The 15,979-nt window shown below is 49.1% G+C and overlaps 1 pseudogene; it reads left to right on the forward strand.

Moving 5' to 3' along the window:
• LOC135546668 (arf-GAP with Rho-GAP domain, ANK repeat and PH domain-containing protein 1-like) overlaps positions 1–15,979 on the forward strand; it is a 95,870-nt pseudogene that overhangs the window by 4,270 nt on the left and 75,621 nt on the right.

Below are 15,979 nucleotides of genomic sequence, written 5' to 3' on the forward strand. Positions count from 1 at the left end.
CACATATCCTAGGTCGGAACCATCCAGGGTGGTGATGCTAGTCGGGCGTACGGTTGAAAAGCATGCATTTGGTTTTACTAGCGTTTAAGAGCAGTTGGAGGCCACGGAAGGAGTGTTGTATGGCATTGAAGCTCGTTTGGAGGTTAGATAGAAGTGTCCAAGGAAGTTCCAGAAGTATACAGAATGGTGTCGTCTGCGTAGAGGTGGATCAGGGAATCGCCCGCAGGAAGAGCAACATCATTGATATATACAGAGAAAAGAGTCGGCCCGAGAATTGAACCCTGTGGCACCCCCATAGAAACTGCCAGAGGACCGGACAACATGCCCTCTGATTTGACACACTGAACTCTGGAGCTGGGGTGGAGCTGTTGGCAGAGGTTGGAGTAGCCAGGAAGAAGGCATGGCCAGCCGTTGAGAGATGCTTGTTGAAGTTTTCGTTTATCATGGATTTATCGGTGGTGACCGTGTTACCTAGCCTCAGTGCAGTGGGCAGCTGGGAGGAGGTGCTCTTGTTCTCCATGGACTTTACAGTGTCCCAAAACTTTTTGGAGTTAGAGCTACAGGATGCAAATTTCTGCTTGAAGAAGCTGGCCTTTGCTTTCCTGACTGACTTCGTCTATTGGATCCTGACTTCCCTGAACAGTTGCATATCGCTGGGACTATTCGATGCTATTGCAGTCCGCCACAGAATGTTTTTGTGCTGGTCGAGGGCAGTCAGATCTGGAGTGAACCAGGGGCTATATCTGTTCTTAGTTCTGCATTTTTTGAACGGAGCATGCTTATCTAAGATGGTGAGGAAGTTACTTTTAAAGAATGACCAGGCATCCTCAACTGACAGGATGAGGTCAATATCCTTCCAGGATACCCGGGTCAGGTCGATTAGAAAGGCCTGCTCGCAGAAGTGTTTTAGGGAGCGTTTGATAGTGATTAGGGGTGGTCGTTTGACTGCCGACCCGTAGCGGATACAGGCAATGAGGCAGTGATCGCTGAGATCCTGATTGAAGACAGCAGAGGTGTATTTGGAGGGCCAGTTGGTCAGGATAACGTCTATGAGGGTGCCCTTGTTTACAGATTTAGGGTTGTACCTGGTGGGTTCCTTGATGATTTGTGTGAGATTGAGGGCATCTAGCTTAGATTGTAGGACTGCTGGAGTGTTAAGCATATCCCAGTTTAGGTCACCTAACAGAACAAACTCTGAAGCTTGATGGGGAGCGTTCAATACACAAATGGTGTCCAGGGCACAGCTGGGAGTCGGTAGCAGGTGGCAACAGTGAGAGACTTATTTCTGGAGAGATTAATTTTTAAAATTAGAAGTTCAAACTGTTTTGGTATGGACCTGGAAAGTATGACATTACTTTGCAGGCTTCCTCCCCTTTGGCAGTTCTATCTTGACGGAAAATGTTATAGTTGAGTATGGAAATCTCAGAATTTTTGGTGGCCTTCCTAACCAGGATTCAGACACAGCAAGGACATCAGTGTTGGCAGAGTGTGCTAAAGCAGTGAGTAAAACAAACTTAGGGAGGAGGCTTCTGATGTTGACATGCATGAAACCAAGGCTTTTTCGATCACAGAAGTCAACAAATGAGGGTGCCTGGGGACATGCAGGGCCTGGGTTTACCTCCACATCACCCGAGGAACAGAGGAGGAGTAGTATGAGGGTGCGGCTAAAGGCTATCAAAACTGGTCGCCTAGAGCGTTGGGGACAAAGAATAAAAGGAGCAGATTTCTGGGCGTGGTAGAATATATTCAGGGCATAATGCGCAGACAGGGGTATGGTGGGGTGCGGGTACAGCAGAGGTAAGTCCAGGCACTGGGTGATGATGAGAGAGGTTGTATCTCTGGATAAGATGTTTATAATGGGTGAGGTCACCGCATGTGTGGAAGGTGGGACAAAAGAGGTATCAGAGGTATGAAGAGTGGAACTAGGGGGTCCATTGTAAACTAAAACAATGATAACTAACCTGAACAACAGTATACACGGCATATTGACATTTGAGAGAGACATACAGCGAGGCATAAAGTAATCGCAGGTGTTGATTGGGAGAGCTAGCTAAAACAACAGGTGAGACAACAACAGCTAATCAGCTAACACAACAACAGCAGATAAAAAGGCGATGACTAGATAGGGAGGGTCGGATTAACTGCACACAGTCTGAGTTCGCGGCTGGCGCCGACAGATAAAAAATAAATTTAACAGAATGGAGTACCGTGATTAATGGACAGTCCAGTAGGCATCCGCTATGTAGCCAAGTGATCATAGTGTCCAGGGGGCAGTAGTAGATGGAACAGGGGAGCCCCACTACGCTAACGACACAGCGTTTAAAGTTAGTAGCGTCTGCTCCTACGGAGGCCGGATGAAGGCGCAGCGGATGGAGTATTCGTCGGCAGACCAGTCGTCGTGGTGCGGCGGGAAGCCGTGTCGACAGAGAATCCAAGCCAGATGGCGAAAGAGGTATTGTGGAATTTAGTTTGCTAGCCGGGAGATGTGCCTGGCTCACGGCTAACTGGTGCTAGCTTCGTGGCAGTGGTGTTCGCCACTATATCCAATCGATAGCAGCGGTGATCCGGTGCCAAGGTCCAGAGTTTACAGCAAGGACCCGGTGGAGTTTTGGGCTCTAGCCGTGTATGAGTGGGGTTCGGGTGAACAGCTGAGTAGGCCGGGAGGTGAGCCTCAGGGAATAGCTTCGGTACTAGGTGCCACAGGGAGTGAAAGCTAGCTAGCTGTGAGCTAGCTCGCTGTGAAGATCAGAAGTAGTGGTCCAGGGATTACGGCAGGAATCCGGCGTTGTTGTCGAGAGACAGTCCGATATTGGTAGAGAGGCGAGTATTATCCAGGCTAAAAACAGGGCTGGTATCTGTCAAAGCCGCTAGCAGTGGCTAACAATGACTAAATAGCTTGTAGCTAATTAGCTGGTTAGCTTCTGGAGATTCTTGAATGTGTTCTAAAATGGAAAATAATAGCGATTCCGTATCACATTGGGTGAGGCAGGTTACCGGAAGGTATAATCGAATAAAAAAATCGTGAAGAGATTGAAAATAAATTGAAATATATATATATATATCTATATAGTAAACGAGAGGACAAAACAAACACGTCTTCACTGCTACGCCATCTTGGAAGACATGCTAGCTCTTGTCCATTCTAGTTGACATGCTAGCTGTTAGCCTTTCTAGTTGACATGCTAGCTGTTAGCCTTTGTAGTTGACATGCTAGCTGTTAGCCTGTTAGCTGTGGCTAGCATGTCAACCGCTGCTAAATGAATGCACGGGAAACACTGCTACTTGACTTTGGGGCCAGATAATTTAATGTTAATTTCTCTACTATAAGCCACCTCCATAATTTTAGCTCGTGTGTGTGTGTGTGTGTGTGTGTGTGTGTGTGTGTGTGTGTGTGTGTGTGTGTGTGGTTTGATCTCAATGTCTCTTTGAGGCCATTGCCTGAACGGAGTTTAACTCTGGCATTGAGAGAGATGGTTAGAAAGGCTGATCTAAAATCTGACCTGTGGGAGAGAAGAGGCTACCGTGACTCATGTTGCCTCCATCCTCTCTCAACGGTCTGATTTAAGAGAAAACAAAGAGATTGGCCCGTCTGTGACACACTCATCACTTGAGAATGCACATAAGACCTGCTGCAACCCTGAGTTAGGGTAAATTCAGCCAGGGTTAGTGATAGTCCAGGATAGGGTTAGCCTGGGTTAGTGATAGTCCGGGATAGGGTTAGCCTGGGTTAGTGATAGTCCGGGATAGGGTTAGCCTGGGTTAGTGATAGTCCGGGATAGGGTTAGCCTGGGTTAGTGATAGTCCGGGATAGCGTTAACCTGGGTTAGTGATAGTCCGGGATAGGGTTAGTCTGGGTTAGTGATAGTCCGGGATAGGGTTAGCCTGGGTTAGTGATAGTCCGGGATAGGGTTAGCCTGGGTTAGTGATAGTCCGGGATAGGGTAAGCCTGGGTTAGTGATAGTCCGGGATAGGGTTAGCCTGGGTTAGTGATAGTCCGGGATAGGGTTAGTCTGGGTTAGTGATAGTCCGGGATAGGGTTAGTCTGGGTTAGTGATAGTCCGGGATAGGGTTAGCCTGGGTTAGTGATAGTCCGGGATAGGGTTAACCTGGGTTAGTGATAGTCCGGGATAGGGTTAGTCTGGGTCGCTATGGGAGTCTGTAATAGCTGACATTATGAAACCTCTCCCTGTGAAATGTTGCACCCCAGGGTAGCAGTAGAGTATAGAGAGGATGATATCTAGTGCCCCAGTCTCCATCCCACCTCTGTCACCCTCCTCTCTGCAGCCCAGCAGCCCTCCATGGGTGAGGAGGGGGACAGGGACAGGGCAGACCCCCTAGGGTGTGGTATTATTCCCTTCCATATGGGACCCTTTACTAGAAGCACTGTGTCAGAGGAATTCAATGTGTGTTCGAGTTATTGAGCATGCTTGAAGCAGGGGTACCAAGGTTGGTGTGAGTCATTCTGTTTGTGTGTGTGTGTGTGTGTGTGTGTGTGTGTGTGATTGGCAGAGTGGTCTATGCATGTTTACCACTGTCTGTCAGGGCCGGAGACGAGTGACGGGAGGTGTGAGGAGAGTCAGGCGTTTCCTCTGTTTCCTCTGTGTTAAATGGGCAGCCTGTGGTGTGAAGCGGAGGTGCTACAATGCAGAGAAAGAGAGAGAAGGTAGCTCATATTGAGGCCATGGAAATGTCACCTTGTGATGCCACAGCCCTTCTAGAGGGCAGCTTATAAAGATCTGATAGCTGATAAACAGAGTTTAACTCTGGCGTTTTGTGTGTAGTTGAAAGGGGATGTGAAGCTTGACCCCCCCCCCCCCCACACACACAATATCTTACTTCCCTTAGAGAATGTCAAAGATGTGTCAGGTAAGTCTCTTAATGGGTGTAGTAAATCAGAACTCTAGCTCTGTCCTCTCCATACGATTCCCCCTGGCCTCTGTGTGTGTTTTGTTTCCTGTTATTGACCTGCTCTTGTAACAGAAGACCCCATTGTTACTTCAGTATAGAGACACTGTTATAACCAGCTTGGAGAGAGAGGGGACGGTTTAACAACCAGAAGCTCTAGGATCGGGTCAGTGGAGACCTGAACTGGGTACCGCTATGGAATATACACAACACAGGATCGTCAAAAATAGTTATTACAAAAAGGTTCAAATAAGCCCGTTGTGTCCAGAAGACTTAGAGCGGCAATCAGAAACGTTACAGTTTCAGTGTCTTCAGTACGAACAGCAGGTAGTAGTTTCAGTAACATGCAATTCTCAAGTAGTGTAACTCAAACACAGCAAATATCAAGTCTAAGCACACAACACATCTAGTAAGTATGAATATCAAAAGGGTCATAAAAACTTAGTGCTTAATGCAATATACACTGCTCAAAAAAATAAAGGGAACACTTTTAAACATCACAATGTAACTCCAAGTCAATCACACTTCTGTGAAATCAAACTGTCCACTTAGGAAGCAACACTGATTGGCAATACATTTCACATGCTGTTGTGCGAACGGAATAGACAACAGGTGGAAATTACAGGCAATTAGCAAGACACCCCCAATAAAGGAGTGGTTCTGCAGGTGGTGACCACAGACCACTTCTCAGTTCCTATGCTTCCTGGCTGATGTTTTGGGTCACTTTTGAATGCTGGCGGTGCTTTCACTCTAGTGGTAGCATGAGACGGAGTCTACAACCCACACAAGTGGCTCAGTTAGTGCAGCTCATCCAGGATGGCACATAAATGCGAGCTGTGGCAAGATGGTTTGCTGTGTCTGTCAGCGTAGTGTCCAGAGCATGGAGGCGCTACCAGGAGACAGGCCAGTACATCAGGAGACGTGGAGGAGGCTGTAGGAGGGCAACAACCCAGCAGCAGGACCGCTACCTCCGCCTTTGTGCAAGTGTGCATACAAATGTGCATGTGTCTGCTCAAACGGTCAGAAACAGACTCCATGAGGGTGGTATGAGGGCCCGACGTCCACAGGTGGGGGTTGTGCTTACAGCCCAACACCGTGCAGGACGCTTGGCCAAAGAACACCAAGATTGGCAAATTCGCCACTGGCGCCCTATGCTCTTCACAGGTGAAAGCAGGTTCACACTGAGCACATGTGACAGAGTCTGGAGACGCCGTGAAGAACGTTCTGCTGCCTGCAACATCCTCCAGCATGACCGGTTTGGCGGTGGGTCAGTTATGGTGTGGGGTGGCATTTCTTTGGGGGGCCGCACAGCCCTCCATGTGCTCGCCAGAGGTAGCCTGACTGCCATTAGGTATCGAGATGAGATCCTCAGACCCCTTGTGAGACCATATGCTGGTGCGGTTGGCCCTGGGTTCCTCCTAATGCAAGACAATGCTAGACCTCATGTGGCTGGAGTGTGTCAGCAGTTCCTGCAAGAGGAAGGCATTGATGCTATGGACTGGCCCACCCGTTCCCCAGACCTGAATCCAATTGAGCACATCTGGGACATCATGTCTCGCTCCATCCACCAACGCCACGTTGCACCACAAACTGTCCAGGAGTTGGCGGATGCTTCAGTCCAGGTCTGGGAGGAGATGCCTCAGGAGACCATCCGCCACCTCATCAGGATCATGCCCAGGCATTGTAGGGAGGTCATACAGGCACGTGGAGGCCACACACACTACTGAGCCTCATTTTGACTTGTTTTAAGGACATTACATCAAAGTTGGATCAGCCTGTAGTGTGGTTTTCCACTTTAATTTTGAGTGTGACTCCAAATCCAGACCTCCATGGGTTGATAAATTTGATTTCCATTGATAATTTTTGTGTGATTTTGTTGTCAGCACATTCAACTATGTAAAGGAAAAAGTATTTAATAAGAATATTTCATTCAATCTAGGATGTGTTATTTTAGTGTTCCCTTTATTTTTTTTGAGCAGTGTATAATCAAGCCCTTGTACAATCAACACAATAAATCCATTTGCTGGCTGTCTCCAAGTTCACATAACTACCGAACCAATTGTACTCAGGATAGTTGCAATTAACATTTACACAGAGACTGAATAGAAGTTTTGTCAACTGTGAATGAACGTCAGTTTGCGGTTACACTAGGTCTGATTACCCTCTTAAAAAAAGCTGATTAAACAGCATGATCATTACACAGGTGCACCTTGTGCTGTGGACAATAAAAGGCCACTCTAGAATGGGCAGTTTTGTCACACAACACAATGCCACAGATGTTTAATGTTTTGAGGGAGTGTGCAATTGGCATGCTGACTGCAGGTATGTTCACCACGCCTCCAGCGTCATTTTAGAGAATTTGGCAGTACGTTCACAACCGACCTCACAACCGCAGACCACGTAATAACCAAGCCAGTCCAGGACCTCCACATCCTGCTACTTCACCTGTGGGATTGTCTGAGGGGGGGGGGGTATTTCTGTCTTTAATAAAGCCCTTTAGTGGGGAAAAACTCATTCTGGTTGGCTGGGCCTGGCTCCCCTGTGGGTGGACCTAGCTTCCAAGTGGGTTGTGCCTATTTCAATTGACTGATTTCCTTCTGTGAACTCAGTAACATCTTACAAATGGTTGCAGGTTGTGTGCCTCTTTATTGTTTACAGTGGAGACTCAACAGAGCCATTCAGCTGTTGACTTGGCACCAATCTTCTTAGCACTTTGGTGAGGAACAGTCCAGAATAGCCCTTAGTCGTGTGTGTGTGTGTGTGTGTGTGTGTGTGTGTGTGTGTGTGCACTCGCACACTCAAGTATGTACAGCGTTAGTGAGACCTACTGACTCAGGGTACTACTGACTCAGGGTACTACTGGTATTACTACCTACTGACTTGCAAACCCCCATTACAAAGAGAGAAGATCTTTTAGTTGCAGGTAGAAGTACATCTAGACAGTAGACACGGTTTCCTTTCAATGTTGTTCCTCAATTCTCGAAAAGAGAGCGAGAGAGAGAGAAAAAAGTTTTGACTATGTACAGACTCAGTGAGCATAGACTTGCTATTGAGAAAGGCTACACGCACTCTGCCCACAAAACGAGGTGGAAACTGAGCTGCAATTCCTAACCTCCGATTACACAGACCCACAAAGAATTTGAAAACAAATCCAATGTTGATAAACTCCCATATGTGAAATACCAGTGTGTCATCACAGCAGAAATATTTGTGACCTGTTTCCACAAGGACAACCAGTGAAGAACAAACACCATTGTAAATACAACTCATATTTATGTTTATTTATTTTCCCTTTTGTACTTTAACTATTTGCTCATCGTTACAACACTGTATATAGACATAATATGACATTTGATATGTCTCTATTCCTTTGGATCTTCTGTGAATGTAATGTTTACTGTTCATTTCACTTTTTGTTTATCTATTTCACTTGCAATGTAAACATATATTTCCCAAGCCAATAAAGCCCCTTAAATTGAGAGAGCGAGAGCACAGCATTTATCTCCATGGTCTCTGGTCTGTCAGTTAGAGGAAGACAGGAAATGATTTTGCAATTATTTTACAGACACTTATGTCCTTCAAAACACACACACACACACACACACACACACACACACACACACACACACACACACACACACACACACACACACACACACACACACACACACACACACAGATGGTGTCCATTTAACATGCAAAATAGACATCGGTTGTGTGTCTCCATCATATAAAGACACTGTCCTTAGATCACTCTGTTTTAGCAGTACCAGGTACAGGCAGGCCTGTGTGTGTGTGTTGACTCTCTTGTGATGGGTGATTGACACCACCTCTGTCCTTCAGTCTGATGGTCTGTTCGTCTGGTCTTTCTGGTTCCAGAATAAAATGGAGTTGACCTATTAGACTGTTTTCTGCACGGTGGTAATGAAGTCTGAAGTTGACGTGTCAGTAGGTGTGCGTGTGCGCGTGCTTGCATGTGTGTTATGTGTAATATGTCTCTTGTGACACTTGGCTCTTACATCCTCGCACAAAGCATCCTCTTGTTCCACATCTGAGTTACCGTTGAAGCTATGAGATGTGGTGAACGTACAGTGCTTGATGTTCCAAGTCTGATACACATTCATCTGGTAGTTTCTACAGTATTCCTCCAAAGGAGAAGACTATTCACATACTCGACTACTGGGATTCCACTTTAGTCCTTTTTAAATGAATTAATTATATATTTAGTATTATATTTACTTTTCTATTATCGGGGAGTCATGCTGAGACCAAGGTCTCTTTTACAGATGAGCCTTGAATTCCATAAACGGAAGAAAATAAACACATCTAAATAGAGACAGAATTCAAGCAGAAGGAAAAACACGGTCATAACTAAACAGACATTCATCAGTAAATAGGTCCCTATTTATAGAAGGCAGTTTAGAAAAAGTATAATTATGACTTTAGTTGGTGTATTAAAGAACTGCGTGTGTGTTTGTCAGAGAGAGAGAGATGGAGAAATAGTGGTCTCAGCTGGTGGAGGTTTTTAAAGAGCATACCACATTTCTTAGACTCCATAGATTAAGATCTGTTGATCACTTAAAGTGTTACTTTAAGACAATATTTTTAGTTTAGGTTGGGAGGAGAGAAAGAGGCATCTTCTATCGTGTGTGTGTGTGCGTGCGAGGAGCTGTGGCTGTGTGTTTGTGGTCTGTTTAGAGATGGTGGTGTCTTATATCTGTGGTGAGATAGAAAGCTAGAGAAAAGAGGGCAAGAGGAAGAAAATATAATTTACCAACAGTAAAGCTTTTGCTCTGGTGTTCCTTGACCAAGCGGTGGAACTTCTTGATTTTGAAAGTCTGTGAAAGATGGTAAATTCTAGTCTTATACTGTAACATCCTCTTCATGGGGTTTCCGTGTGTATGTTGTCATGGGAAATTCTTAAACAGGGACACTCATAGTCAATCTTAAATGAATCGTTGTTTATTGCCAGCGTGCTGGAGAGATTCCAACCAACTCAATGCACCATAGTACACATGTCAATCAGGAGCTCTGCCTGGGGCAGTCCCGGCAGTTGTCTTATATACGGCTATTATATTTACAGACAAGTTATATTTGCATGATTTAGCATAATTCATTCATCATTACCGGTTTTTTAAATTCATGTGACGTACAAATACTGGTTTGAAACATGTGACGGACCAATACTGGTTCAGAACATGTGACGGACCAATACTGGTTCAGAACATGTGACTGACCAATACTGGTTCAGAACATGTGACGGACCAATACTGGTTCAGAACATGTGACGGACCAATACTGGTTCAGAACATGTGACTACTGGTTCAGAACATGTGACTGACCAATACTGGTTCAGAACATGTGACCGACCGATACTGATTCAGAACATGTGACCGACCGATACTGGTTCAGAACATGTGACCGACCGATACTGATTCAGAACATGTGACGGACCAATACTGGTTGAGACCTTGAACAGAACACAGTCTGGGCGTACTGCCACATTGCAGGTACTGATAGTGAAGATTTGTACAGTCAGCCACTTGCATGAACACAGAAATGGGTTATTAGAACAGCACATGAATAGAAAACGTAAATGAGTTATAGGAAAAGCACAAATATTAAAATTCCACTTACAATGTGTTTCTGAAGGTAATATACTGTAAGTGAATTGTATCGACTGGGATGTACACTTCTATTGATAAATGTTTTAAATCCTAACCTGTCTTCCTGTTTCTTCCACAGGTTTGATCTGAACACTGCCTGGACACACCACACAGGGACACACATCTTCACACGCACGTACACGTAGACACACACACTCTGTGGTGATGTCTGAGGCGGAGGGGTGTGCGTCGGTGTGGGAGTGGCTGTGTGCTCTGCATCTGGACCAGTATTTCCCAGTGTTCCAGGACGCCGGGTTTGGAACGCTGTTGGAATGCCAAGGGCTGACCCAGGATCAGCTGGAGATCATTGGAATCAAACTGCCTGGGCACCGCAAACGCATCCTAGTCAGCCTGCAGAAAACACACCACCACACACACCCCGAGAGAGAGCACGATGCCCTACTCACACATCTGGCTGCAGAGGGAGACCAGAGAGAGGAAGAGAGAGCTGTGTTCAGACCCAGTCCTTTGGGGAGAGAGACACCACTACCTGCACAGAGACCAGTATCCAGAGGAGAGAGACCAGTCCCTAAGGAGAGATCAGTGTTCAGGGAAGAAGAGAGGGATGGAGAGAGACCGAGACCAGTCCCCAAGGAGAGGACTAAGTACCGTTCTGTCCCTGTAGAGACATTGGACTGTGGCCAGACTTCCCCCCATCCCAACCCTACCATCTGCCCTACCACCCCCAATCCCAACTCTACCTCCTACTCTACCGCCCCCCATTCTACTGCCCAGGACCCCCCGTTACCCCCATCCCCCTCGCAGCACCCCAAACGGCCCCCCACTACGCTTCATCCCCACCTCCCCTAAACACTCCCCCATGGCACCCAAACCCAGACATAAACATAACAATACACACTCCTCTACAAACACTCCGACCACAGTACCCCTCCCTAGCCTCTCCACCAATCCCCCCACAGTACCTCTCCCTAGCCTCTCCACCAATCCCCCCACAGTACCCCTCCCTAGCCTCTCCACCAATCCCCCCACAGTACCCCTCCCTAGCCTCTCCACCAATCCCCCCACAGTACCCCTCCCTAGCCTCTCTCCACCAATCCCCCCCCTCCCTAGCCTCTCCACCCCCCCCCACAGTCCCTCCCTAGCCTCTCCACCAATCCCCCCACAGTACCCCTCCCTAGCCTCTCCACCAATCCCCGCAAGTACCCCTCCCTAGCCTCTCTCCCTCGCCTGTTTCACCAGCCAGACACCCCCAGCAGGTGGGGGGGGGAGGGAGAAAGCCCTCTCCTGTTTCACCAGCCAGACACCCCCAGCAGGTGGGGGAGGGAGGGAGAAAGCCCTCTCCTGTTTCACCAGCCAGACACCCCCAGCAGGTGGGGGAGGGAGGGAGAAAGCCCTCTCCTGTTTCACCAGCCAGACACCCCCAGCAGGTGGGGGAGGGAGGGAGAAAGCCCTCCCCTGTTTCGCCCTCTTCCTCCTCCTCTTCCTTCTCAGTTGAACAATATGACCAGTCTTCCTCTTCTGATCAATGCGTGCCCACCCTCCCCCCTAAAGTCTATGTGGTGGGGGTGGGCCCTAAAGAGCCTCTCGGCCCTGCTCCAATCCCACGTCGACCTCCTGTTTTGCCCCGCAGAACCACACCCACACATAGGTAAGAGGGCCTCTGATTGGCCCTCAATGTTGTCAGTTCTACTTCTGTCGTTTGTTCTATTGCATTAGAGACAATCTAAACCAACAGTCCCAAATAAACTGCTTAACCTTTCAGAAGTGTGTGTGTGAGTGTGTGTGCGTGTGAGTGAGCTCGTGTTTGTGTGTGTGAGTGAGCGTGTGAGTGAGCTCGTGTTTGTGTGTGTGAGTGAGCTCGTGTTTGTGTGTGTGAGGTGAGCGTGTGAGTGAGCGTGTGTGTGCGTGAGGTGAGTGTGTGAGTGAGCGTGTGTTTGTGTGTGTGAGTGAGCGTGTGTGTGTGTGCGTGAGGTGAGTGTGTGAGTGAGCGTGTGTTTGTGTGTGTGAGTGAGCGTGTGTGTGTGTGCGGGAGGTGAGTGTGTGTTTGTGTGTGTGTGTGTGCGTGAGGTGAGTGTGTGAGGTGAGTGTGTGTGTGTGTGTGTGTGTTTGTGTGTGCGTGAGGTGAGTGTGTGTGTGTGTGTGTGTGTGTGTGCGTGAGGTGAGTGTGTGAGGTGAGTGTGTGTTTGTGTGTGTGTGTGTGCGTGAGGTGAGTGAGTGAGTGTGTGTTTGTGTGCGTGAGGTGAGGTTTCACAGGAGCAGTCCTATCTCTGGCTGTGAAGAGCTTCACCTCTACAGGCCAGCAGTCTGTTTCCTCATCATATACCATATCCTGATCATATTCAGTTTGTCCACCAGGTTGTGACCCTGCTGCATTAGTGCTTGGAGTGTGTGTGTGTGTGTGTGTGTGTGTGTGTGTGTGTGTGTGTGTGTGTGTGGTGAGCTCAAAGGTCTACTGTACACAGACTGCTGCTTCTCAGAGTATATCTCACAGAACTCTGTACAGGAGTAGTCTATACAGACTACTTTCTATGGTCATGAGGAACTATGTCAACAATTCTACTCCAGTTTCACTAGTGATTCAGTAACCTGTGTGTGTGTGTGTGTGTGTGCAGGTTGGTCTCTGTTAGAAATGTTTACCAAGTAGAGAAGGGCTGACTCCCCAGCTTGGTGGTCAAATGAACTCTTTCCCTCAGGTGAGCTGGGTTATTCTGCTCAGTTTCTGTTGCCTCTGTGTCTGTGCGGAGGAAAGAAAAACCATGTTTCAGAGAAAAGGTTTAGCCCTATGGCTAGATTTACAAAAACACAGTCTCTCTCTCAACCCACCCCTCTCTATCAAATTCATTAAAAGGGCTTTATTGGCATGGGAAACATGTTTACATTGCCAAAGCAAGTGAAATAGATAATAAACAATCAGAAATGAACAGGAAACATTAACCACAAAAGTTAAAAAGGAATAGAGACATTTCAAAAGTCACATTATGGCCATGTACAGTGTTATCACGATGTGCAAGTAGTTAAAGTACGAAATGTTACGCGGTGTGGAACAGGGGAACCCAAGAGCAGACTCAGACGAGGACACTTGGATGAAGGTATCAGGGTATTTATTCAAACACAAGGGGGAGATGGAGTGCAGGTCAGGGGATGCTCGGGTGGGTTGCAGGAAACCAGGTGCGGAGGCTGAGGCTGGAGCGAGAGGGGCTGGGACAGGGTGAGCAGGTCCGGAGGCTGAGGCTGGAGCGAGAGGGGCTGGGACAGGGTGAGCAGGTCCGGAGGCTGAGGCTGGAGCGAGAGGGGCTGGGACAGGGTAAGCAGGTCCGGAGGCTGAGGCTGGAGCGAGAGGGGCTGGGACAGGGTGAGCAGGTCCGGAGGCTGAGGCTGGAGTGAGAGGGGTTGGGACAGGGTGAGCAGGTCCGGAGGCTGAGGCTGGAGCGAGAGGGGCTGGGACAGGGTGAGCAGGTCCGGAGGCTGAGGCTGGAGCGAGAGGGGCTGGGACAGGGTGAGCAGGTCCGGAGGCTGAGGCTGGAGCGAGAGGGGTTGGGACAGGGTAAGCAGGTCCGGAGGCTGAGGCTGGAGCGAGAGGGGTTGGGACAGGGTAAGCAGGTCCGGAGGCTGAGGCTGGAGCGAGAGGGGCTGGGACAGGGTAAGCAGGTCCGGAGGCTGAGGCTGGAGCGAGAGGGGTTGGGACAGGGTGAGCAGGTCCGGAGGCTGAGGCTGGAGCGAGAGGGGCTGGGACAGGGTGAGCAGGTCCGGAGGCTGAGGCTGGAGCGAGAGGGCCTGGGACAGGGTGAGCAGGTCCGGAGGCTGAGGCTGGAGCGAGAGGGGCTGGGACAGGGTCAGCAGGTCCGGAGGCTGAGGCTGGAGCGAGAGGGGCTGGGACAGGGTAAGCTGGTCCGGAGGCTGAGGCTGGAGCGAGAGGGGCTGGGACAGGGTAAGCAGGTCTGGAGGCTGAGGCTGGAGCGAGAGGGGCTGGGACAGGGTGAGCAGGTCCGGAGGCTGAGGCTGGAGCGAGAGGGGCTGGGAAAGGGTGAGCAGGTCCGGAGGCTGAGACTGGAGCGAGAGGGGCTGGGACAGGGTGAGCAGGTCCGGAGGCTGAGGCTGGAGCGAGAGGGGCTGGGACAGGGTGAGCAGGTCCGGAGGCTGAGGCTGGAGCGAGAGGGGCTGGGACAGGGTGAGCAGGTCCGGAGGCTGAGGCTGGAGCGAGAGGGGCTGGGAAAGGGTGAGCAGGTCCGGAGGCTGAGACTGGAGCGAGAGGGGCTGGGACAGGGTGAGCAGGTCCGGAGGCTGAGGCTGGAGCGAGAGGGGCTGGGACAGGGTGAGCAGGTCCGGAGGCTGAGACTGGAGCGAGAGGGGCTGGGACAGGGTAAGCAGGTCCAGAGGCTGAGGCTGGAGCGAGAGGGGCTGGGACAGGGTGAGCAGGTCCGTAGGAGAATCCAAGGGAGCAGTAGAGTGGGGAATCCAGAACAGAGTAGCAGGATGACAAGACGTGGGACTGGAGACGGGGGCTAGAGTCAGAGCGAGGAGAAGAAAACAGCATCAGGCAAGGAAAACAGGCACAACAGGATCTCAAAAGTAACAAACGGAGGGAGAGAGAGAGAGAGAGAGTACTGGGGGAGGCGGCAGGTCAAGGAGACACAGGATGAGCACTAGAGGTGAGAGAGTACTGGGGGAGGCGGCAGGTCAAGGAGACACAGGATGAGCACTAGAGGTGAGAGAGTACTGGGGGAGACAAAAGATGAGCACTAGAGAGTACTGGGGGAGGCGGCAGGTTAGTGAGACACAGGATGAGAAGTAGAGAGAGAGTACTGGGGGAGACAGGATGAGCAGTAGAGGTGAGAGAGTACTGGGGGAGACAAAGGATGAGCACTAGAGAGTACTGGGGGAGGCGGCAGATCAAGGAGACACAGGATGAACACTAGATGGCGATGCAGGAACAGATGTGACACAAAAGGGAAAATAAACAAGCATAAATATGGGTTGTATTTACAATGGTGTTTGTTCTTCACTTGGTTTCCCTTTTTTTCTTGTAGCAACAGGTCACAAATCTTGCTGCTGTGATGTCACACTGTGGTATTTCACCCAGTAGTTATGAGAGTTTATCGAATTCTTTGTGGGTCTGTGTAATCTGAGGGAAATATGTCTCTAAAATGGAGAGGAACCTGTTGGAATTGATTGACTCCTGATAAGCTTGTACATGTTTAACTGTAAGCCGTTATGTAGGCAATACTGCAGGTGTATGTTGAAAGAGAGAAGGAGAGAGGGAATGGAGTCTGCTCTTACTCATTCTGAAGTAGTAACACATGCGCACTACGTCTCTAAAAGTGCTGTCTGCTTCCTTCACTCCTCCCACCTGCGGCAGCTCTCTCCTCCCTCTTTTCAGAGAAACGTTAGTTTCTTTCTCCCTCTCCTCCGCTGTGTGTTAATCTTTCCTCTCCAGTGAGGATGGCCCT

This window comes from Oncorhynchus masou, chromosome 9 (assembly GCF_036934945.1).
Source record: "Oncorhynchus masou masou isolate Uvic2021 chromosome 9, UVic_Omas_1.1, whole genome shotgun sequence".
Taxonomy (NCBI): domain Eukaryota; kingdom Metazoa; phylum Chordata; class Actinopteri; order Salmoniformes; family Salmonidae; genus Oncorhynchus; species Oncorhynchus masou.